The sequence below is a fragment of the Pseudorca crassidens genome, chromosome 8, assembly GCF_039906515.1.
Source record: "Pseudorca crassidens isolate mPseCra1 chromosome 8, mPseCra1.hap1, whole genome shotgun sequence".
NCBI classification, from domain to species: domain Eukaryota; kingdom Metazoa; phylum Chordata; class Mammalia; order Artiodactyla; family Delphinidae; genus Pseudorca; species Pseudorca crassidens.
In genome coordinates this window covers 52,266,143-52,293,156 of record NC_090303.1, presented here as the reverse complement: position 1 = coordinate 52,293,156, position 27,014 = coordinate 52,266,143, and the positions used below count along the sequence as shown (strand labels likewise).

The 27,014-nt window shown below is 39.1% G+C and overlaps 1 long non-coding RNA gene across 1 annotated transcript in view; it reads right to left on the bottom strand.

Moving 5' to 3' along the window:
- Positions 1–27,014, bottom strand: part of LOC137229082 (uncharacterized) — a 566,856-nt gene that overhangs the window by 356,501 nt on the left and 183,341 nt on the right. The gene's annotated exons all lie outside the window — the stretch shown is intronic.

Genomic DNA, 27,014 nt, shown 5'->3' with positions numbered 1-27,014 from the left:
CCTTCCTCCCTCCAACTCCCTCTGGCACAGCAAGGGGCCTCAAAAAACAGGCAAGAACATTCCAAACCAGCCCACATGTCCAAGTTCTGCCAATAGTACCCCCTTTCCTTACCCCTAAACAGCTGTCACTTGGCCAAATCTTAGGCCAGGGGGTGCTAATACTAGTAGTAAGGTTCACCCTTGGGAAGAAGTACCTGAGGAAGATGCCTGCCCATTCCTGGGAGCAGGTCAGGGCCATATGGACAAGGAATTCTGGGGGCTTAGCCACCTGGGCACTTGTCTGGGAAGGCATGTCTCTTTGGCCCCTCAGATTTGAGTTGAGCTGAACAAGAGAGCTGACCCCTCTAACATGTAGGTCCCTAGGCAGCAGTGTTTCCTACTCAGATTGAGATCTAAGACATTCTCAACTGCCAGTTAGAAATGTTTGAGGTTTTAAAGAGCCATTTTGAAAATAAACTTAAGTGCCTAAAAATAGCATTGAAGTACACACACACACACACACACAGACAATCATCACATCTCTGATGCTTTGAAAATGGAGGAAGCAGTATTATTAAGTCAGAAAATGAGAATAATGTAAACCTTCAGAGACTCCTAAGCAGGACCAGCTTCTGGGAGTATGACCTCTGTAGTCACACAGGGCCTCTGAGCTCAGAAAGGTCCCACATTTGGTTTCATGTTCACCTGTCACCTTAAAATTTTTTAACACTTTGAACAAGAGGCCTCACATTTCCATTTCGCGCTGGGCCCTGCAAATCACGTAGCCAGTCCTGTTCTCAAGGGCCATTCACTCAGCAAGAGGGTTTCCTATGAAACTTGCGCACTGTTTTCCCTTTGAAAGAAAAGTCAATAGAGCCAGCATTTCGCTTTCGATTATTTCACTTTCCCCTATAGGCCTGGACAAAAACATAAGGGCAGAAGGGAAAATGGTTTTAAAGGGCACTGGAGTATTTGAAAACCCTGACAAAGGTTCCATTAGAGGGTTCAGGTTGGTTCTTGTTATTCTGGTATTGCCTCACCCACTTCCTGCCTAATGCCTGATTAAATGCCACCATTTCACCCAGGTGTCATCTGGTCCTTTCTTTTGCCCCTAACCCTATCTCTTTTGATTATGGAGGTTTGCTTTTCTTTGTGATTTTTTTTTTCAATTCCTCTCTACTTTAGATTAAAGTTTGGAGTAGTAATATTAAAGCATAATGCCAGGCAGAGATAGGAAGCTCTGCAGAATATCTTTATTAATCCAGGGCAAGTCCATTTTGAAAGAAAGAAAGAGAAAGGAGATTTATAAAGGGCAAGGGCTGGTCTTGGCAGATCCTCACAGCAGGGGCAGAGCCTGACACACTGCAGAAAGGTCTGAAAGGAAACAGAGGAAAACTGTCCTCGGCATCAAATCCCCCAATGACTGACACTCCCTTAGCTTCCTCCTCCTTCCACTAGCCCCAGCCCTCTATCTCATGAACCCTGACTTTGAGTTTCTTAACTCACTATCTATTCTGCAGACTTTCTCCTACAAATCTCCAAACTCCCCCTCAGCCATTAAACAAGGAAAAGCCCCCAAACCCAGCCTTCTTTAGACATGGACGGCACCCAGGGAAATGGGGCAACTGTATAGGTGACGATGAAGGGCTGCCAGCTACTAGCTCAGCAACACAGAGGTTAGGAGCAGCCTTCAGGCTCTTAGCAAGCTGCCAGTCTCCCTCTTTAAGGTAAAACATGGAAGCCCAGCATGACTGACTTCAAACACAGAAGCCTGGGGAAAAAGCTGGCTCCTCCCCTCTCTGCCTCACACTGTGTGCACACCTATTTTCTCTCTGGGTTATTCTAAAAGGACCACAGGGACTTGGGGTTCAGGACAGAGGTGCAATCAAGGCTGAAACAGGGACGGCCCAGAAACAGAACTGGGCTTTCTTGACGATGGGGACAGACAAGCCACCCTTCCATACATTCACCCTAAAGCTCCCTCTGGGGCTTATCCCTCCAAGGAAATCAGCCACAGGACAGAGGTACAGAAATGATCAGAATTTTCGGCAATGCTCTAAAAAAACACTCAGGTCATCCTCCTTCTTGGATTTCTAAAAGGTTTGTGTATGATTATCGAGTTTCATTTACTGGATTTGTTTCTAGGAGCGATATTCTGAACATTAAAAACTGATAAGGGGTGGGCACAGACCCATCAGAGCAGGCCCTGTCTTTGCAGCTAGGAGTCGTGGGGACGGAGGGGGAATGGGTGGGCAGGTCCTACTCAAGAGACTTGAGGCAGCAGCCATTTCACCCAATGGGGAAATATTCAATATTTAAAGTGGGACCTATCACACCAGTGCTTACCAGCTGAATACTAGCTCTATTAACAAGTTTTCCTTGGCTCAAATAAATGTGGAGTCAGATATGTCTGGGTTGGAATCCTTGATCTTTCACTACCAGATGTAGTAGTGAGCTTAGGTAAGTTATTTAACTCCTTGGACCTCAGCTTCCACATTGGTAAAACTGGAATAACTCACCTCTTAGTTCATTATGACATTTACATGAGACAATATATGTAAAGTGCCTCTCAACTCAAATTTTGCTCACATAGAATTCAAGATCATGTTCCTAAAGAGTGTGGCATAGGAAAAGAACAATAGATGTGACTAATGTTTAATGGCATGTATTAAGTAGCTAGTGTGTGCCAGGCCCTGTGCTGGTGCAACACACCTGCTAGCCAATTCATCCTTACCAAGACGCTGTAAATTGGGAACTTCTATCCTCATCAAGGTCCTTTTTTGTTGCAAATAATAACAATAGCTAATATTTATTGAGTGTTAGCTAGAACCCTATAAGGAGTTATTGTTACTGACCTCGTTTTGCAAATGGGGAAACTGTGATTCAGAGAGTAATTAATGTGAACAGTAATTGAATTGATGTGTACAGGCTGTGAGGATTACCACTGGAGTCAGACACCTTGGCTTAAATTCCAGCCCTGGAGAAGTTACCAAGCCTCTTAGGCCTCAGTTTCCTCATGTGTAAAAAGAATTAAAAGGGTTTTGAATTACCCGGTGTCCTGGCAGGAAACAAATGGCACACTCAAACAGGGAAAGTGAGGATGGTATACAGAGCCATGGGCAGGATTAAGGGAAAAGTACAAGGGATGATGGGGCACATGACTGGGGGGTGGGAAAGTGCTAGCAATGGCCTTAACCAACCTAGACCTAAAGACCCAGAGGAGAGAGTGGGCAGGAACTCAGTGAGAGCTGAGGCTGGAGCTATTGCTGGAGCTAGAGCTGTTGGAGAGGCCACAGATTGACAGTAAAGGAACGCAACCACTGCTAACCTGTAGCCTGGCAGGGAGGAAGCCAAGAGAATAGACACCCTAACTTCACTCTCCTCCTGCACTCTGTCCTCCTGCCACTACCTCTCATCATTGACCCAACCCAACTGGAAACTACAGGACAAGGAAGTCAACTGATGCACATGAATGGTCACAGACAGGGTGGAGGAAAGTGGAGAGTGAATCTGGAGGGGTAAAGGGAATACCTAGCCTGGCTATCTTATACTACATACCCAGAATTGGTATTGTATTAGTTAGGGTTCTCCAGAGAAACAGAACCAACAAGGGGTGGGGGGAGACAGAGGAGAGAGAGAGAGAGAGAGAGAGGGATTTGTAAGGAATTGTCTCGTGATCATCAGGGCCGTCAAGTGTAAAATTTGTACGGCAGGCCAGCAGGCTGGAAATTTTGGCAAGAGTTGAGGTTGCAGTCTTGAGTGCAAATTCTACAGAACAGCAGGCTGGAAATTCAGGCAGGGTTTCCATGCTGCAACCGTGAGGACAATTCCTTCTTCAGGAAAACTCAGTTCTTACTCTTCAGGCTTTCAACTGACTGGATGTGGCCCATACACATTATGGAGGGTGATCTACTTTACTCAAAGTCTACAGATTTAAATGTTAATCTCATCTAAAAAATACCTTCACAGCAACATCTAGACTGGTATTTGACCAAACCACTGGGTACCATAGCCTAGGCAAGTTGGCACTTAATTTTAACTATCATAGGTATCTACAACGATTTAACCTTTTAGGACATCTCTTTTCTTATCTACATCTGAAGTATGTGGTACAAGCTCCCTTATAGTTCCTAAATACCACAGCAAACTAATGACTTCCTGATCATCACTTCCGAAAGAGGTGCAGGGAAGAAGTCTGTGCTAGGCTATTAGATCCTTACATTCAGGACAATGGAGGTGTGGCCAATTCAGCCCAAGTTTCTGGGGTAGCACTTTCCAAATAATTGTGAAAGGAAAATTGTTCCAGAATGTTAAGAGGTGGTTCAGGAAAAAAGTCTTCCCCTGAACAAATGCAGTTGTTTATTCAAGCACTAAACAAACTTAAGTAGGTATCTTATTTACTGGGGAGACTTCCCAGAACCTCTACTGTGTTGATGAACATTGTAAATCTCCAGATGGGGTTTTAGGTTGCTGTTTCCTGAGTTTATGTGATCATTGATCACTTTGCCCTCCAAGCATGTGTAAACAACTTGAAGAGCCATGATTGCAAGGAATGAGATTTGGGAATGTGGTTCTAGGCCCACCCTGAGAGCTCTTCTAATAAGACTGCTGGTTTGCTCTCTGCTTTCCTGCCACTCCCTTATAGTGAGAGAGAATCCTAGCAGAAATGAGGATAAGCTAGTTCTTGGGGGACCCAGGTCCAGGACCAGCTACCTAATTTGTAGGGCCCAGTGCAAAATGAAAATGGGGGGTCTCTTGTTAAAAAATTATTAAGAGTTTCAAGACCTTGATAGCAGAGCATTAAATCAACTGTGGTGCACTTCTGAGAAAGATGGGGCTCTGTGCAACTGTACAGGTTATACATCCATGAAGCTGACCCTGACCTGGTCATTCACTTACCTAATAAATTTATCATGTGCCTACTATGAGTTACATTTTCTTGTCCTGAAAGTCTTGCAGAATAAAACAGGAAAGTTCCTTGGACAGACCCTAGGGCAAACAAGTTCTCCAGTTTTCCTCAAGCCCAACCAGTGAGTCCCCCATGACCTACACTTCTTTGTCAGGTGGTCTCAGGCAACAGACTGAAAGCAAATCAGAAGAAGGGCACTGGTTTCAGTTGAGGTTGGGCTCTCCAGGAAGCAAACTTCCTGAGACAGAGATTAGTATGCAGGATATTTATTAGAGAGTGCCCTTGGCATTAACATCTGTGGAAAGGAGGGGAGGAAAGCGGGACTGGGCAGAAGGAGAAGTTGGGCTGCAACACAGACTGAACAACAGCCGCAGCCTACTTCCTGGGGAAGCTCTTGAGCTAGAATGGCCCTTCAGTATTGTCCTGAGCTGGGACATTGTCCTGAGATGGCCAGCCTTTATACTCCTCCATGGATCGGGGGCAGCTAGATGGGGCAGCCATAGAAAGGGACCTGACCTTGGTCAAGGTGTCTTCACAGCTGAGGCAAACCCTATGGTGGAGAGGTAGGGGCTGTGACAGCTGAGGCTGTCCACCAACATCACTCCCAGCTGCTGGGGCAAGAAGGCCTTTCTTAAAGATAAGTTAGGTGGGGGTTAGTGGCTGTCGACAGGCCAGTCAGGAGTACTGCGCTTCCCACCTGAGCACTAATGTGGAGGACAGACCGGAGGGCAGACAACAGAAGCAAGAAGAACTACAATCCTGCAGACTGTGGAACAAAAACCACATTCACAGAAAGATAGACAAGATGAAAAGGCAGAGGGCTATGTACCAGATGAAGGAACAAGATGAAACCCCAGAAAAACAACTAAATGAAGTGGAGATAGGCAACCTTCCAGAAAACGAATTCAGAATAATGAAGTGAAGATGATCCAGGACCTCGGAAAAATAATGGAGGCAAAGATCGAGAAGATGCAAGAAATGTTTCATAAAGACCTAGAAGAATTAAAGACCAAACAAACAGAGATGAAAAATACAATAAGTGAAATGAAAACTCCACTAGAAGGAATCAATAGCAGAACAACTGAGGCAGAAGAACAGAGAAATGACCTGGAAGACAGAATGGTGGAATTCACTGCTGCAGAACAGAATAAAGAAAAAAGAATGAAAAGAAATGAAGACAGCCTAAGAGACCTCTGGAACAACATTAAATGCACCAACATTCGCAGAGGAGAAGAGAGAGAGAAAGGACCAGAGAAAATATTTGAAGAGATTATAGTCGAAAACTTTCCTAACATGGGAAAGGAAATAGCCACCCAAGTCCAGGAAGCGCAGCGAGTCCCATACAGGATAAATCCAAGGAGAAACATGCCAAGACACATAGTAACCAAATTGGCAAAAATTAAAGACAAAGAAAAATTACTGAAAGCAGCAAGGGAAAAATGACAAATAACATACAATGGAACTCCCATAAGGTTAACAACTGATTTCTCAGCAGAAACTCTACAAGCCAGAAGGGCGTGGCATGATATACTTAAAGTGATGAAAGGGAAGAACCTACAACCAAGATTACTCTACCCAGCAAGGATCTCATTCACATTCGATGGAGAAATCAAAAGCTTTACAGACAAGCAAAACATAAGAGAATTCAGCACCACCAAACCAACTCTACAACAAATGCTAAAGGAACTTCTCTAAGTGGGAAACACAAGAGTAGAAAAGGACCTACAAAAACAAACCCAAAACAATTAAGAAAATGGGAATAGGAACATACATATCGATAAATACCTTAAATGTGAAAGGATTAAATGCTCCAACCAAAAGACACAGGCTTGCTGAATGGATATAAAAACAAGACCCAAAAAAAAAAAAAAAACAAGACCCATATATATGCTGTCTACAAGAGACCCAGTTCAGACCTAGGGACACATACAGACTGAAAGTGAGGGGATGGAAAAAGATATTCCATGCAAATGGAAATCAAAAGAAAGATGGAGTAGCTATACTCATATCAGATAAATTAGATTTTAAAATAAAGAATGTTACAAGAGACAAGGAAGGACACTACATAATGATCAAGGGATCAATCCAGGAAGAAGATATAACAATTATAAATATAAATGCACCCAACATAGGAGCACCTCAATACATAAGGCAACTGCTAACAGCTATAAAAGAGGAAATCAACAGTAACACAATAATAGTGAGGGACTGTAACACCTCACTTACACCAATGGACAGATCATCCAAAATGAAAATAAATGAGGAAACAGAAGCTTTAAATGACACAATAGACCAGATAGATTTAACTGATATTTATAGGACATTCCATCCAAAAACTGCAGAGTACACTTCCTTCTCAAGTGCACACGGAATATTCTCCAGGATAGATCACATCCTGGGTCACAAATCAAGCCTCAGTAAATTTAAGAAAATTGAAATCATATCAAGCATCTTTTCTGACCACAACACTATGAGATTAGAAATGAATTACAGGGAAAAAACATAAAAAACAGAAACACATGGAGGCTAAACAATACGTTAGTAAATAACCAAGAGATCACTGAAGAAATCAAAGAGGAAATCAAACAATACCTGGAGACAAATGACAATGAAAAAACAACGATCCAAAACCTATGGAATGCAGCAAAAGCAGTTCTAAGAGGGAAGCTTATAGCTATACTAGCCTACCTCAAGAAACAAGAAAAATCTCAAATACACAATCTAACCTTACACCTAAAGGAACTAGAGAAAGAAGAACAAAAAACACCCAAAGTTTGCAGAAGGAAAGAAATCATAAAGATCAGAGCTAGAAACAAAGAAAAGAATAGCAAAGATTAATAAAACTAAAAGCTGGTTCTTTGAGAAGATAAACAAAATTGATAAACCATTAGCCAGACTCATCAAGAAAAAGAGGGAGAGAACTCAAATCAATAAAATTAGAAATGAAAAAGGAGAAGTTACGAAAGACACCGCAGAAATACAACGCATCCTAAGAGACTACTACAAGCAACTCTATGCCAATAAAATGGACAACCTGGAAGAAATGGACAAATTCTTAGAAAGGTATAAGCTTCCAAGACTGAACCAAGAAGAAACAGAAAATATGAACAGACCCATCACAAGTAATGAAATTGAAACAGTGATTAAAAATCTTCCAACAAACAAAAGTCCATGACCAGATGGCTTCACTGGTGAATTCTTTCAAACATTTAGAGAAAAGCTAACATCCATTCTTCTCAAACTCTTCCAAAAAATTGCAGAGAAAGGAACACTCCCAAACTCATTCTATGAGGCCACCATCACCCTGATACCAAAACCAGACACAGATACTACAAAAAAAGAAAATTACAGACCAATATCACTGATGAATATAGATGCAAAAATCCTCAACAAAATACTAGCAAACAGAATCCAGCAACACATTAAAAGGATCATACACCATGATCAAGTGGGATTTATCCCTGGGATGCAAGGATTCTTCAATATATGCAAATCAATCAATGTGATACACCATATTAACAAATTGAAGAATAAAAACCATATGATCATCTCAATAGATGCAGAAGAAGCTTTTGACAAAATTCAACACCCATTTATGATAAAAACTCTCCAGAAAGTGGGCAAAAAGGGAACCTACCTCAACATAATAAAGGCCATATATGACAAACCCACAGCAAACATCATTCTCAGTGGTGAAAAACTGAAAGCATTTCCTCTAAGATCAGGAACGAGACAAGGATGTCCACCCTCAGCACTATTATTCAACATAGTTTTGGAAGTCCTAGCCACGGCAATCAGAGAAGAAATAGAAATAAAGGAATACAAACTGGAAAAGAAGAAGTAAAACTGTCACTGTTTGCAAATGACATGATACTATACATAGAGAATCCTAAAGATGCCACCAGAAAACTACTAGAGCCAATCAATGAATTTGGTAAAGTTGCAGGATACAAAATTAATGCACAGAAATCTTTTGCATTCCTATACACTAATGATGAAAAATCTGAAAGAGAAATTATGAAAACACTACCATTTACCATTGCAACCAAAAGAATAAAAAATCTAGGAATAAACCTACCTAAGGAGACAAAAGACCTGTATGCAGAAAATTATAAGAAACTGATGAAAGAAATTAAAGATGATACCAACAGATGGAGATATATACCATGTTCTTGGATTGGAAGAAACAATACTGTGAAAATGACTATACTACCAAAAGCAATCTATAGATTCAATGCAATCCCTAGCAAATTACCAATGGCATTTTTTACAGAACTAGAACAAATCATCTTAAAATTTGTATGGAGACACAAAAGACCCCGAATAGCCAAAGCAGTCTTGAGGGAAAAAAAAGGAGCTGGAGGAATCAGACTCCCTGACTTCAGACTACACTACAAAGCTACAGTAATCAAGACAGTATAGTACTGGCACAAAAACAGAAACATAGATCAATGGAACAAGATAGAAAGCCTAGAGATAAACCCAGGCACATATGGTCAACTAATCTATGACATAGGAGGCAAAGATATAAAATGGAGAAAAGACAGTCTCTTCAATAAGTGGTGCTGGGAAAACTGGACAGTTACATGTAAAAGAATGAAATTAGAACACTCCCTAACACCATACACAAAAATCAACTCAAAACGGATTCGAGACCTAAATGTAAGACCAGACACCATAAAACTCTTAGAGGAAAACATAGGAAGAACACTCTTTGACATAAATCACAGCAAGATCTTTTTTGATCCACCTCCTAGAGTAATGGAAATAAAAACAAAAATAAACAAATGAGACTAATGAAACTTCAAAGCTTTTGCACAGCAAAGAAAACCATAAACAAGACGAAAATACAACCCTCAGAATGCGAGAAAATATTTGCAAATAAATCAACGCACAAAGGATTAACCTCCAAAAAATATAAACAGCTCAATACTAAAGAAACAAACAATGCAATCCAAAATTGGGCAGAAGACCTAAATAGACATTTCTCCAAAGAAGACATACAGAGGGCCAAGAAGCACAGGAAAAGCTGCTCAACATCACTAATTATTAGAGAAATGCAAGTCAAAACTACAATGAGGTGTCACCTCACACCAGTTAGAATGGGCCTCATCAGAAAATCTACAAACGACAAATGCTGGAGAGGGTGTGGAGAAAAGGGAACCCTCTTGCACTGTTGGTGGGAATGTAAATTGATACAGCCACTATGGAGAACAGTATGGACGTTCCTTAAAAAACTAAAAGTAGAATTACCATATGATCCAGCAATCCCACTACTGGGCATATACCCAGAAAAAAACATAATTCAAAAAGACACATGCACCCCAATGTTCATTGCAGCACTATTTACAATAGCCAGGTCATGGAAGCAACCTAAATGCCCATCGACAGACAAATGGTAAAAGAAGATGTGGTATGCATATACAATGGAATATTACTCAGCCATAAAAAGGAACGAAATTGGTTCATTTGCAGAGACGTGGATGGATCTAGAGACTGTCATACAGAGTGAAGTAAGTCAGAAAGAGAAAAACAAATATTGTATATTAACACATATATGTGGAATCTAGAAAAATGGTACAGATGAACCAGTCTGCAGGGCAGAAGTTGAGACACAGATGTAGAGAACAAACGTATGGACACTAAGGGGGGAAATTCGCGGTGGGGTGAGGATGGTAGTGTGCTGAATTGGGCGATTGGGATTGACATGTATACATTGATGTGTATAAAATTGATGACTAATAAGAACCTGCAGTATAAAAAAAAAAAAAAAGGAGGACAACCCTCAAAATTGGTTCTTCTCCAACATTTTTTAGAAAAAAAAAAAGATAAGTCAGGTGGCTGCATCAGTGTCCACTCCCGTGTTTACTTGGGAATCCTCTGAGATTGAAGAGTTCAGGATTGGCCTTTTTAATGTCACTGGGTATGAATTTCATAGTCACGAACTTGGGCATGCAAAAACATCGCTTTTCTTATATCTACAACTAGAGTGACCAATCATCTTGGTTTGCCGAAGACTTTTCAGGTTTTAGCAGTGAAAGTTCCACATCCGAGGACAAACTGGAACAGTGAGTCACCCTATCTCAACTCAGTTTAACCTTTTTGATTTTAAATTCAGAGCTCTCATTCCCAATTGAAAGCAGAAATTTGAATCTGGGATTTCCTCATTCCACTGGGAAATTTTATTTACAGTTACAAGCTTAAAACAGTCCTTTCAGGAGTTTTCATTTTCCCAAAGTTCTTTCACTCTCCTCCTTCCTGGGACTTTCTAAACCCCCAGGGGTGTGAGCAACTACCATGATAAGCCTTTGGGGCTGATTTTAGCCTTTGTGGTCTCAATCTTCTGCAGGCCTCCTGTTCCAGGTAGAATTCACCCATGGTTCCTGGGTGCCTTTGGTTCTGTCTTCTTTGCTCTTTGTGTGTGTGTGTGTGTGTGTGTGTGTGTGTGTGTGTGTGTGTGAGAGAGAGAGAGAGAGAGAGAGAGAGAGAGAGAGAAATAGAGAGATATGTCAGCAATTCTGTAAAAACTTCTAGATCTATACAGCTGTGCCCTCTGAAGCCTCCTCATACTAACCCCCAGGATCAGGATCATCATCTTTTTACTCCCACTCAGTGCTTATAAATCATTTAGTGATGCACAAATTAAATAACTCACAGAATTTTTTTTAATTCTTTAAGGGAATTTTTAAAAATCAATTATTTCATTTTTGGCTGAGTTGAGTCTTCACTGCTGCATTTGGGCTTTCTCTAGTTGCAGCAAGCAGGGGCCACTCTTCGTTGCAGCGCGCGGGCTTCTCATTGCGGTGGCTTCTCTTGCTGCAGAGCACAGGCTCAAGGCGTGTGGGTCTTAGTAGCTGTGGCACACGGGCTCAGCAGTTGTGGCTCACAGGCTCGGTGGTTGTGGTGAACGGGCCTAGTTGCTCCGCGGCATGTGGGATCCTCCCAGACCAGGTCTTGAACCCGTGTCCCCTGCATTGGTAGGCGGACTCTTAACTACTGCGCCACCAGGGAAGTCCCATCACAGAATGTTTTTAAAGTGGATCCTGATTATATTCTATTACAACAAATATCATACAAGTAATTTTTTTCCCCAAAGAAGTGTTGAGCCCCCAGATTATAACTCATTTATTTAGATAATATTTGATACCAAAAATTCCAGCCAAGCAGAATAATTTTGATGGTTCTTTTATCAAAATATCAGGCTCTACTCTAAATTTTCACTTATCCATTCATTCAACAAACATTTATTGAGCACTTCTAGGCATCAAGAACTGTTCTCCATGATAGAGATTCAAAAGTGCACAACATAAACAAGATTTCAGCTGTCAATGAGGCTTACCTCTTAGCTAGGAGGAGATGACACATGTACCTAAACATGTGTAATAAAGACACTTAAAACAGGCAGATGTAATACAGCATGACAGGGTGGATCCAAGTTATAATGCATGGTCAGGGAGGCTACTCTGAGAAGTTGATGTTTGGGCTGAGATCTGAATGATGAAAAATGGGCAGCCTTGCTAAGATCGGGGGAAGAGCCGTCTGGACAGAGAGATAGCCAGACAGCCAGTGCAGAGGCCCCAAGGCAAGAATGTTTGTCATTTTCAGGAACCAAAAAGTTGGCTAGTGTGGCTGAAGCATAGTGGATATGGTGGAGATTGTTTGAAATGAGGTCAAAGAATTAATCAGGAGCCAGACCATGGAGACTTCTATCCAGAGTAAGGAGCCCGGGATTCATTCCAAGTGTGTTTGGAAGTCACTGGATGGCTTCAATAAGGGAAATGACATAATCTAATTTACATTTTTAAAAGATCTCTCTGGCTGCTTTTTAAAGAGTGGTATCAGATGGGGTGGGAAGAAGGGATAATAGAGAAAAAGCCAGAACACCTGTTAGGAGGCTAGCTCAAAGACATCCAGAAAAGAAGAGCAGCGATCACTAGGAACCTGCGTTAGACTCCTTGCTGCATCACTTCATTTCTTTAAAATAAATGTAAGTATAGTGGTTTAGACTAAGGTAGTGACAGTGGAGAAGAGAAGAAGATGGCTTTAGGGTATAAAAGAGCTGGAGGCAGAATCAAAATGATTTGCTAATGGATAAATTATAAAAGATGAGAAATCAAGATATCAAAGCTAATATCTAGATTTTTGGCCTAAGCATGTGTATGGATGGTGATGTTGATGGCATAATTTGATGAAAAATTCCATGGACAAGCATCTTTAATAAGGAATCATGAGTTCTGTTTCAGCCACACTAGGTAAGAAATGCCATTTGACATTGTCATGGTGTCTGTGACCTGTTTTTAAATATTTCCACATCAACAGTATGCTACAACATGTGTGAATTTGTATGTATGCAGAGTATGCTATAACATGCATTAATTTACGCTACACTCTAGGTTAGTTGTCCTAATTGAGAATTTGACCTTCCAGGATGTTTGAATAACATTATATTAAAAATATCTACTCTCCAGATGTCACCACTATGAATGCTTCAGCTATCATTATTTCTAACCAACCCCAAATCTTTGGCTAATTAGCATAATGAATGTTATTAATGGGGTTTTATTGGTGAAATTGGTGGAAATTGATGAAATCAGTGAAAATAAATATATACTCATTGGTTCAAATGTTCTAGAGACACTATCTAGACTTTCATGAACAGGATATGATAGTCTAGAGTCTATTGTAGCTTCTTGTGAATAGAGCCTGAGTCTTGATCTCTTAATGGTGCTGTGTTCAACCATTGGTTCTGAGGATTTTGGATGTCAATGCCAACTATAAGGGTAAAGATCCTTTATCTAGAGTATTGTTGCATCTGACTTAAATGAGCATTTCATGAAAGTGCAGTTGAATCACCTGAAAGCACAGAGAGCTGCGACTTCATCAAAATGTTTAAAGAACAGCTTAGATCCAGAACAAAATGGGAATGTCTGCTGTAACCACTTCCATTCAACACTGTACTGGAAATTCTAGCCAGGGAAATTAGGCAAGAAAATGGAATAAAGCCTATCCAGATTAAAAAGCAGGAAGTTAAACTATCTCTATTTGCAGATGACACAATGTTGTATATAGAAAATCCTAAGGAAACCATTAAAAAAAAACTATTAGAACTAATAAACGAGTTCAGCAAGTTTGTAGAATACAAGATCAATATACAAAAGCAATTGTATTTTTATTTACTTGCAGTGAACAATCCAAAAATAAATTAAGAAAACAATTCAATTTACAATAATATCAAAAAGAATAAAATACTTAGGAATAAATTTAACAGTAGAATTCAAAACTTACAGTCCGAAAACTCCAAAATTCTGTTGAAAGAAATGAAAGAACACCTAAATAAATGGAAAGACAACCCATGTCATGGATCAGAAGACTTAATATTGTTGAGATGGCAATACTCCCCAAACTGATCTGCAAACTTAATGTAATGCCTATCAAAATCCCAACTGATGTCTGACCCTAAAATTGATATTGAAATGCAAGAGTCCCAGAATAGCCCAAACAATCTTGGAAATTAAGACCAAAGCTAGAAAAAAACTCACACTTTCTGATTTGGGGAAGAGGGAAGAGTATTGACAGTGGGCATGGAATACCCCTTCTACACTTGTGGTCATGGATTTTAAGCGATTCCAGTCAAAGTGGCTGCGTGTTTACACAAACACATCCAGGCAAGAAGGGTGAGGAAGTAAAGGGTGTTTGTATAAGGGAGTGTTAAAGGTAGTTGAGATAAAAACAAACAAAAAAGAACGATGAACATGATTAGCAAATAGTTCACAGGTAAATATCTGACTTTCCTTTATCTACTAAATCTTGTCCCTATGCTTTTTTGGAGGTCGATATTAGAAAAATAATCATCCATATCACTCATTAATCCAGGCTGGATATAATGGCATCTCCAACAATAATCCTTCTCTCTCTCTCATCTTTCATTCTTTACCTTGTTCCACTCTCAGGTAGGAATTTTATATATATAACATCTTCTAATCACAGAGTGCTTTGCCCAATGCTGCTATCAGATGTGGTTCTTTTTAACAGTGTACACTTTCACTGCCATACGTCAGACATGAGTCCTATCCAAGTCTTATTGTCCCCTCCAAAAAGCGATCTCAGTCTCTGTGTTTATATGTCAAAGTCACACTCTTTGGAAGCCATACTCTGGACACCTGGTGGGTAAGTGAATATTGTGCTTGACCTTCCCACCTCCTGATTTCTCCTCAGCATTACAGGGGCCCTCTGTCTCCATTGTTTTCCTAGGACAAAATGGGTTTTCCACAATATCTAAATTTATCTTGTTTATTTTTTCTTTCTCTCCAAATTCCCATTTCAGTTTCCATCAATTTCAGTTTCCAACTTCTAGATCACATCTTTGAGTCCTCCATCAAATGCAAGTGACTTTAAATAAAAACCAATAGTTTGGAGAAAGAGACAAGAAAGGTCATGAATATATACAATCCATGATGTCCTGTGGTGGAAGGAAGCAAATCTGTAACTTCAGATTCTGTGTTTAGGAAATGACTTAACATGCAGGGAATATTAACTATAGAACCCAAGTATAAATCAAGCTATATTGACTAATGAGTCTAACTCAAAAATAAATTATATATACATACGTGTGTATGTGTATGCACCTTTGATTACAAGGAAAGATGTTTCTACATAGAAATTTTGAAAAAATAAAAACAGCCCCATTAACCACATGAAATAAAACCCTCATGCTGTAATAAAATATTGCAAACAAATATGTAGTCTCTGAAATATAGAAAATAAAATAAAACCAAAAATTCCATTAAATCTGCAATTATATTCATACTCAACCACACCCATGCTTCACTTAGATTTTGGAAAATTCTCTGGCTTACTTCTTTTGATTTTATTTTGGCTCCTATGTCTTTTTTAATGTTCAGAAACTTTTTAAAAATACCAGTTCTTTTGCTAAGCATTGAATTTGTAGTGGGTCATTCTGCATTTTAATCTCAGTCACACTAAACTCCCACTGAAGAATCTGAGCCTGTCATTTGATCTCCAAGTCTCAGCTCTACATTAACACCATCTTATTTTATACTCTTATTATTAACTAAATAAAATAAGAAGTACATTTTCAGCAATAATTTTTTTAAAATATTTTTTTGTAGTGTAGCATGTTCACACAGCAGTCCTCACATGTAGGTGATTGATGCTTGGTTAACTTAGTTACTTTTATATTTTAGGCATTCAATAAATAGTTGCAGGATTGATTTTACCTCTTCTACCCTATTACTTGATGCCTAAAATTTCTTTAACAAGACAAGTGCTTAACTAGACACAGGGCTTAAAAATCTGAGTATCCCTTGAGATATAAAACATTGACTTAAATGCATAATAAGAAGTAAATGACTTTTTGCTAAACTAAATATTGTTAGGCAAGAGAGATCACTGGGTTTGTAGCTTGGGGTGGTGTAATGTGGTATGGGAGTGCCTCGTTCTTGGCATATTGATGATTTTCTAATGTTGACCCTATTGTGTAAGTACATATTTGAATTGTGAATTGTTCTCAAAAAGTAGTTATAAACTTTTGTACATCCAAAATCACCATAAGGAAAAATTTTAAGTAAATAAAGTAGAAAAAAATATGCTCTACACTACACATGTGAAACACAAAGAGTTTACATCAATAGGAAAAGGCAAACCTCCTAATTGAAAAATAAATATAAGATGTGACCAGGCAAAAATAATAAAATATTCAATACTGGTAAAGATTCAAGGATTGTAAATTATGATCAAAATGTAAAATTAGTATATCCTTTCCTAAGGATAGTCAAGCAATATGTATAAAATGCCTTATGAATATTCTTTTTTAACCCACTAATCCCACCTCTGGATTCCTAAGGAAGTACTCAAAATGTGAATAAAGATTTATGTTCAAGGAGGATCATTTCAAGATTTTTTTATGACTCATAAATTGAAAAGCTAAAATTTCCAAATTAGAAAAGCAATAATTTTTCCAAAAATACAAAAGCAATACTTATGAGAAAAAATTTTTGTAGCCAATGGACATCATTTCATAGAAGAATATTAACATGAGAAAATGCTTCTACTATATTGTTAATTTTAAAAAGCAAGTTACAAATTGTATGTACAACATTTTTCCAGTTATATATAAAAAGAATCTGAAAGGATATAGACAATGTGTGGTTATATCTGGTTGATGGAATTACAGCTGATTTTATTATCTCCTTCGTGTTCTTTTATAGTTTATTTTCAAAATTTCTATAGTAAACGTGTTACTTTCTTTTAATTTATTTATTTTACTTTTTTTTATTTTTGGCTGTGTTGGGTCTTCGTTGCCGCACCTGCTTTTCTCTAGTTGCAGCAAGCGGGGTCTAGATTCTGTTGCGGTGCGTGGGTTTCTCATTGCGGTGGCTTCTCTTGTTGCGGAGCAGGGGCTCTACGTGCACGGGCTTCAATAGTTGCAGCACACGGACTCAGCAGTTGTGGCTCGCGGGCTCTAGAGCGCAGGCTCTGTAGTTGTGGCGTGTGGGCTTAGTTGCTCTGCGGCACGTGGGATCTTCCCAGACCAGGGCTTGAACCCATGTCCCCTGCATTGGCAGGTGGATTCTTAACCACTGCACCACCAGGGAAGCCCAACATGTTACTTTTATAATAATAAAAAAAAAAATAGCAAGAAATTTTCCTGGACAAAAGTTTTCACCAAAACCCCAAAATGACTAGCCTCAACCCTGGAGGTCTTTTGGACAGTTTGCTCCAAGAGGTCGTTGGTTCCAAACCCAATGCTTTCAACTGCTTATCAGTTTGTAAGTCCTGCAATGGAAGGCCTCCCTTTTATTTGCCAGGGACACAAAGTGGGGCCAGATGCCTTGCCTGTTGGAGGAATGATTCTCAACCTGGCTGCCCATCAGAACTGCCTGCAGTGCTTTAAAAATACATCAGCTCAGCCTTCACCACTTGGAGATCCTTTTTCTGTAGATTTGAAGTAGATAGAGCTTGCGAATCTTGTGCGTGTGGGGGGGGGTGAGTGTGTGTGTGTGTGGGTGTGGGTGTGAGAGAGATTTTTCTAAAATTCATTGTCATTTGTGACAAGACTTCTTTTTTTATGCAAACAACACATTTTACTATCTTAAGAATGGGTTTAGGAGATAACTTTTTCCTGTAGATATTTAGCATCAGAAAATAGGGCTACAGACAAATTGATTATTCTAAAGTATGTTATTATTTTGGGAAGATTTTTCTTCTGCTTTGTGAATAACTATACCATACAACACACTTTGTCATTTAGCTACCCTGTCATACAGTACATTAGGGAGGATAAATACAGAATAAGCATTGCTAATTTAGGGGCATTTATTTTACATGTATACTTCACAGAGAGTTTATGGTGGTTTGACCAAAATGAAGGTATGTTTATAACTGCCTCATAAAATTCTAAGCCAAAGCTATTTTGATGATACCACATAAGTGAAACAGTAGGACCCTGACTGTACCCTGAAGAAAATTCAAAACTATTTCCTGCAGAAAAGCTCAGGACTGTTAAGAGAGGAGGTGGGATGGTCTTCTATCTACGTATGTTCTTCTAACATTAATAAGTTCCTTAGCTTCAACAAAAGGATGTTAATCCTATCCTTAGAATTAATGGTTAAGACACAAGGTTTCATGGGCAACAAACTATATAGACTAGATGCACTCCAAGGAGTTGTCATAAAATAAAATCTCAAGTTCACTGCAATGCAATATTTCTTTTCAAAAGTTCAGTTAGAGAAACAATATTTGGATGAAATGGCTTAAATGTCACGTTTAGGTATTATAAAAAAGATCCTTGGATCAAGACAGACATGCAGAGACATGGACCTTTTTCAGAATTTTTTGCACTATATATGCCTTAGAGGAACACCAGTAGCTTATATTGAGAATCTCTACAAGAAACAACCTTATAAATGTACTTCTGTACCTATTTTTATGGACATTGCTTATCAAATTGACAAAAGATTTTTTTCTCAAAGTACTTTTGTTTTAATATAATTTATAAATATAACACATTCTCACTGAGTAAAATTCAAACGATATAATAGAAATTATAAAAAAGAAAACAAACCTAACCAACCCTACCACTATAATTATCCTTTAGAGATATATCTAAGACATATATATAGATATATATACATATATCAATACTTTTATATGTATTTATACATATAATATATATAGATAATATATCTAACATATATAGATGGCTATACTACACATAAATGGGGTCTTATTACACAGTTGGCCCTCCACGGATTTCCCATCCGCAGATTCAGCCAACAGTGGATCAAAATTTCCATCCATAGTTGGTTGAATCTGAGAACGGAAAACCCACTGGATATGGAAACTGACTGTATTCATTGTACTATGCCATTTTATATAAGGGACTTGAGCATCTATGGATTTTGGTTACACACAGGGGCTCCTGGAACCAATCTCCCGCAGATACTGAGGGACAACTGTAGCATATTATTTTCAAACTATTTTTTCTCATTTAAATATCTTAATGAATATCAATGCACATCAGCCTTCTCAGTGACTATACATTTTTCTATTGTACAAATGTACCAAATTCATTGATTAAATACCTTATTGATGTATTACTAATTGATTCTAATTTTTCACATTAATATAAATGGCACCATATTGAACATCCTTGCATGTACTTATGTCTTTGCGCAATTATATGATTATCTCCTTAGGATAGATTTCTAAAAGTGGTATTTCTGAAATCACACTTTCTGATTTCAGGAAGAGGGAAGAGTATTGACGAGGAAGGTGGAAGATGGAATCCTCTTCAGGGTACAGTCAAGGTCCTATTGTTTCACCTATGTAGCATCATCAAAATAGTTTTTTGGCTTAGAATATTCTAAGGCAGTTATAAAGAATATATACCTATTCATTAATATGGCTAAGTTGATTTTCTAAAAATATTGTCCGAACATATACTTTCCTACCACCAGTCCTAAGACTGACCATTCCCTCCACCTACTCCCACAATTTTGTCAAGATTTTTTCATACCAATAAGTGAACAAATTTTCAAATGTATACTGGTCATTCATATTTCTTCCTTTATTAATTGTTCTTTCATGTCTTTAGTCCATTTTTCAACAGAAGTGTTTATTCTTCTCTTAATGATTTATAAAATGCCTTATATATATCAGAGCTTGTAACGTTTGCCAGACAAGTTTCCAGATTTTTTGTTATTGTTGGTTTCTGTATTTAATAGTTTGTCATTTGCTTGTTGGAAAAGAATGATAAACGCAATATGCCACTCACTCTATAAATTGCAATTTCCCCCTTATCCTTCAAGACCCAACTTGAATCCCACATCTTTTCCTAAAGCCTTACCTCCTTCCCCATCTTAACATGATCTCTCCCTCTGTAACTCATTATCTGTACAATTATTTGGCAATTTATCCCACAATGCCTGGTGACACACCTAAGTACTGTCAGTCACACTCAAGTCTTATTTTTACAAGCCAGCAGGAGTTAAGTGTTCATTCCATGCCCTCAAAGCTGGTGCTCAATAAATAATAAAGCAAGGGCTTATGTAAAGCAATGAATTGGGGGAAAAATAGATGACAGAAGGCACCTCAAATTTTCCAGGCTTGAGAAAGGGCTTGGCTGAAGCATTCAGCCTGACAGTTTATGCAGTTCCATTGCACTTCTTGCCTCAACATTCTGACCCAAGGTAAAGCTCATTCCAATCATGTCAACTCCTGAGACATAGCTATTTTCTTTCCTGCAAGGGCACCCATATTTCCTAGTTTACCCGAAACATTCCCAGTTTGCTCTACTTGTGTATTTCTTAAAAGTTCCTTTCATCCCAAAAGTTTTGGATGATAAATTACATGTTTACCCAATCTATTGCTGGTTCTTATCTATTTCCTAAGCTAAAAATCTACCACACAATTTAAAAGACTTGGTAGACGAAGATCAAAATTTCCAAGCAGGATACAAATGTTGGCCCATTCATCTTGGTTTAATTAATTAAATATATATGAGCCTAACCTTGAAAGATTAAAGGAAACATTTAATGTGCAAATAAAAACACTTGCTATTTATATGAGGTTTTTAAAAGGTCATAAAATGGGTTTTTTTTTTTTATTGTGCTCATGTTTTCTTCAACTAAATTGAGAACTTTTTGGAGTACCATTATTCTTACTTTTTGTACCCCTTCATCATAGCACTTAAAAGAGTACTCTGTACTCAGTGGGCATGCAATAAATACTGCTGTGAAACCACTGGGGGCCTGGAGATTTTAATCTGCTTTTTGATTAAGGTTGTCCTTCCCCTTGACTCCTACCATGTCATCACGGACATGTGAGGGGATAGTATTGATTAGAGTGCAGAATGGGAAGTGGTATCACAAAAACCCAGCTGAATTATAAGATTCACTTTTATGTCTTTGGCTCAGTTGTCCACCCACAGATAGAGCTCATCTGAATTAGATGTGTCTGAAAATTCAATTACCCCAAGTGGAAACATCTGGATCCTTTTTTCTTCCTTTAATCCTTTGTCCTGGTGACTCCGCCAGACAGTCCATATTCCTTGTTGGTTTGGCAGGAAACATATAAGGGCATAGTTAGAAGTGGGGGTAGTTGATGGAAATGTCTCCTTGCCTGTTGTTTCAGTCTATGTGGTCACTTTCCTCCTCTAGATATTAGAATCACAGATTTCTATCAGAGTGAAGACCTTAGAAGAAAAGTTAGTGTAACTCCATCTTTTACAGCAGGAGGAATTTGTACCCAGCAAAATTAAATAAGCTGCCCCAAAATATATATGCAATGATAGTAGACCTGCACTTTTTTTTTTCTGATTCTCAATCTAGAGCACTTTTTACCATACCAGATTCTAGATACTGTCTGAATATTAGCTATTGCCTCATTTCAGTCTGTGATACTGGTGCTAGACTGATTTAAACTATAGAAAACAATTGTTCATTTAAAATATATCTGAATGTTATAAGAAACAAGAAAGAATTCCCCCCAAATTTGCCTGATATCTTTAGTAGATGCTGAGGGATAAAACTGACTTCTTTTTTCATGGAAGGTGTCAGCCAAATTCAGACAGACGTGTTTTTGTGTGTTCATAAGCTAGAACAGAATCAGAGAGAATAGAGTCTGACAGAAGAGATCATGAACCATCAAATACATCTCATCCCTGCTCCAGAATTCTTTTCGTAGAAAAAGGAAAGTTCTGGGAACAAAGAATAAGGGAGAAGTAGACATATATTTGACCTGTGGTTTAGGTTTAACTTAGGAAAAGCAGAAAATGAGATCTTATTATAATTATATCTGTAGCGGATAGAGACAGCCAATTTAGATAAGCTGAATATCTACTTTTCTAAACCGAAAAGAACACTTTTGATTCTCTGGGCAAGCTGTGACCTCATGCAGTGGAGAGGCTACAAAACACTACTGACCAAGAGAAGGGATTTTTATATAAGCTATCGCACATCTGAGAATATTAAAAAGATATTTTAAAGTCTACTTAATCTTATTTTGGACATAAATCCTTATCTTTCCCTCCCCCCAAAAAATACTCAAAGTGACATTTCTGCTTCTAGCGCACATTAGAAAGTTATGTGAAAATACATTTGGTTCATGTACACTATTTTTAAAATCTTTACTGAACTAGCTACTCTCAGATGTAAATTGATCTTCTCATCTCTACCTGTCTTAAGTTCCAAATATGACGTTGGGGTTGTAAAGGAGGATCACATGACATAAAGGAAATAAAATTCAGAGGGAACAGAGGAATGACACAAAGGCTCCTTCCATCCAGCAGAAGAATAGAGCAAGAACAGTGATTTGGGGTGGAGAGGTGGGAAGGGATAGAGGGAGAAAGTCAGGAGAGGGAACAGGAGGTAGAACATAGGAGTCTGCTGTCACTTCTCCACTGTTTGACCCAGAGACTTGTGGAGAACAGACATTACCTAAATTGGAGTGTTGCGGGAATGCTGAAAGTTGAGGTGCACCTGCCCTGCTTCCCATTTGGTTGCCTGGTAGGAATCCACTGAGCAGGGTGTTCTAGGCCAACATGGAGTAGGCCCAGCAGTATAAAGAGAGTGGAGGAGTCTGACCAAAGGAAAGTGTCACCTCCCTAACTCTCAGGTGGACAACACAGAAGATTCCATATGCTCCCACAGAGGGAGCAGTAGAAAGGATGGTAAATGCATGAGTTGAGATCCAAAAAGTCTGCCATGGGGCCCACCATGGTAAGAGGTAAGGAACCCTGCACAGAACTTGCAGAGTGAACTACCCAAGCCTGGGGATTAGATGGTGGATATGACACATGGTCAGCAAGGTCTTCATGAAGAATCTGGATGGGGCCAAGGAAGCAGAGAGGGACCACTTTGTCCTCCCAAGATGGGAAATAAGAAGAAAGGAGCATGTATGTGTTCGTGAGCCACAGATTTCATGGTGGACACCAGAAGGACACACATTATGCACATCTGAGAACAGTGTGAGTTTGAGTTTGTAACCACTCAACATATAGTTATTCAGTATTTGGTAGCATAAAGTTTATGGTCTTAAAAAGTGGTCTAAAAGTCCTAGCTGATACAAAGTTGCAAGGCCACCATCTACTGGTAATTTGCTCAAATTTCAGGCACACGATTTTTTTTTAAATAGATTTTATTTATTTATTTATTTATTTATTGGTTGCGTTCCGTGGCTGTGCACAGGCTTTCTCTAGTTTCTGAGGGCTTCTCATTGCAGTGGCTCAATAGCCATATGGGGCTAGTGGCTACCCTGTTATATAGCACATATCGAAGCTGACATTTAGCACAAAATTGGGGCAAAATTGATGTATATTGAATGAACGATTGAATAACCTGTCCGAGCTCCACAGATTACTAGCTGCTACTTTCATATTTTTGCACTGAACAATTATCTGAGACTAATTGGATATGAGAGGAAAGAGAGGAGCCAAAGAGTTTGGGAGGAAGCCATAAGGAGAATTAGGGAGCCATTGGCAGAATCGGGGACACTGAGAAGGAGGACTTGGTTCAAGAGGGAACAAAATGAATATTGGAGCTCTAAAAGTTCCCCACTGTGAGGAACAAAGCTTCCAGTGACAATCAGTAGCACCAACATAATTTGCCATCACAACTGCTCGTATTTCTTGGTCCACACTATCCAATGGCTGCCCATAATTCTGTCCTATCTGTTCTGGAATCAAAGTCAAACTCCAGCTGTACTGTGCTGTGGTTCTGCTTGTCTGATCCATGATTTTCAGGATGTTGGTCTGAATGTTAACACCTACCTGTTTACTCATAGCTGCTTTGAACCCTAAATTTCAACTTCTGACTATTCTGATCTTCCTAGTGCCCTCCTGCCACCCTTGACCACAACCTTCTGCTTCTGACTTTGTTCCAGTCTATGCCCATGAACCTTGTAATGTCCAGCCCAATCTATCCTTTTTTTTTTTTTTTTTTTTTTTGCCCATGCTGCACTGCATACGGGATCTTATTTCCCAGACCAGGGATCGAACCCCCGCCCCCTGCAGTGGAAGCGCGGAGTCTTAAACACTGGACTGCCAGAGAAGTCCCCGATTCATCCATTTTAACGAATTCATTTTAAAAAATTTTTAATTCTTGACATGACAAAACAAAACTGAAATTTATTAACATTCCACTCTTACATTTCTTATTAACAAACAGAAATAAAATTCATGAACCAAAAGCTGAAAACAAAACTAAAAACAGGAAAAAGCTTATAAAACTAAATATGGATCCCAGCATTAACAGCTGAACAGAGAATGTGATTTTTAACTAACACTTACAAATTATTTACCTACTTGGACTCCAAGTCATGCCTGTGTCACCAGTTCACCTGGGTACCTCAGCATCTGTGGTAGGCAGCCTCTCAGATGACCCCTAGTGATCCTCACTTCCCAGTATCCATGCCCTGTGTAATCCCCTCCCCCTGAGTGTCAGCTGGACCTAGTGGCTCACTTCGAACCAACAGAAGACAGCAAAAGTGATGGGCTATAACTTCTGATATTAGGTTACAAAAATACTGTGGCTTCCATCTTGGACTCTCTTTCTTACTCTCTCACTCACTTATTCTGAAGAAAGCCAACTGCAATGTTGCAAGGCTGCCCTGTGGAGAGGCCCACATGGCAAAGATCTGGGGAAGTCTCAGTCCAACAATCCATGAGGATCAAAATTCTGCCAACCACTACAGGAGTGAACCTGGAAGTAGAACCACCTCCAGTCAAGCCTTCAGGTGAGACTTGTGTTCTGGTCAAAATTTTGATTGCAGTCTTGTGAGATACCTTGAGGCAGAGACACCTAGCTAAGTTGCATCCAGATTCCTAACCTACAGAAACTCTGTGTTTTAAACTGCTAAGTTTTGGAGTAATTTGTTATGCAGCAAGAGATAACTAGTACAGTGTGGCACGCTAATTTTCTTATAGAAAACTCATGTAATCTATCCTATCTACAATGAATTTCGGACATTTTAAGTGATCACAAGATATTCAAACCAGAATGTGCACAAGATATTTGGTCATAATAGACCTGGAGCCTAGGGAAGGGGTTAGTATCAAGGTTATAAAGGAAGTCATGACAACGTGTTGACTGTCTTTGAAGACTCTGAATGTAAATAAGAAGCATTTGTCAAACGCATGAGGGGAATAATTCGTCTCTTTCCTTGTGAGTCTCACTTGACAGAGAGTAGGGAGCTCATGAGAAACATTTGGGGAAATTTACAAATACATCCACAGCCTCACCTTCCCCCTTCAACCCAGACTTAAATCAGAATCTCCAGGAAGAAAATCCAGTCATGCACATTTTTCTAAGTTCCAAGAGAGTAGAACTTAAAAAAACATTAATCTCTTATACAGAATTCCATATGGACCAGATCTGTTAGAGGTTCAATATAACCAAGTCTTCCAGAAGTCCTCCATTATAGCACAAGCATTTCTCTAACAAGACGGTGTCATGGCACAGAACTGTACCACAGAGAGCTGATAACATAAGTCATCTTCTTTTGTATTAAAAGCATCCCCTACCAATGAATTTCAATAATCAGTGACTTATGCACAGGAAGTTCTTTTAATATCTCACCTGGCCTCTCACTGGGGCAATGAGAAACTTGAAGTTTCACTGTGATACAATTGAGGATCTGTAAATTATTTCTAGATGCCTAAGAGAAATTATAGAAATTATGTCTTTAGCAAGGATAAAGCTACAGGCTAACTAAGATGTCAAGTGTCTTTGACTGGACAGAAATTATATCAATATATCTATTATTAGCATATTATTTGTATTATTATTATCATATATTAGTAGAAAGTTGGACAGTTAATGACACAATAGAAACTACCTACATCAGTACTCATATTGATTTTGTAATTGATCTTGTACTAATACAAAGTGACAGCCAAATTAAAGTGAATCACACTTGAGTATCTCTAGACACTTTTTTTTTTTTTTTTTTGGCTGTGCTGGGTCTTAGTTGCTGCGCACTAGTTGCGGCGAACAGGGCTGCTCTTCATTGCAGTGCACAGGCTGCTCATTGCAGTACGCGGGCTTCTCATTGTGGTGGCTTCTGTTGTTGCGGAGCACGGGCTCTAGGCGCACAGGCTTCAGTAGTTCTGGCACGTGAGCTCAGTAGTTGTGGTTTGTGGGCTCTAGAGCACAGGCTCAGTAGTTGTGGTGCACGGGCTTAGTTGCTCTGCAGCATGTGAGATCTTCCTGGAACAGGGCTAGAACCCGTGTCCCCTGCATTGGCAGGCGGATTCTTAACCACTGCACCACCAGGGAAGCCCCCCTAGACAATTCTTAATTTTGTTACTAGCAGTCAGTATAGTAGAAAAATCAAGAGTATTAGAATCAGAGAACGTGTGCTGTCCTATCTGTACAAAGGGAACTTATAAACGTCAGCTTTTTCATCTGTCATGTGGGGATAATGCTAAAGGGGTGCTGGGAAATTAAAAGAGAAAACGTGGTAGCCTAATGTTTAGCAAATAGCACAAAGCTTGGCACATAGTAGAAGTTCAACAACTGTTGTTATTGCTTCTTTTCTTTAGTGCTTCTTAGCAACTCAATCACGATAAACATTTATACAGTATATCATTGTAAATCTTGATGAATAT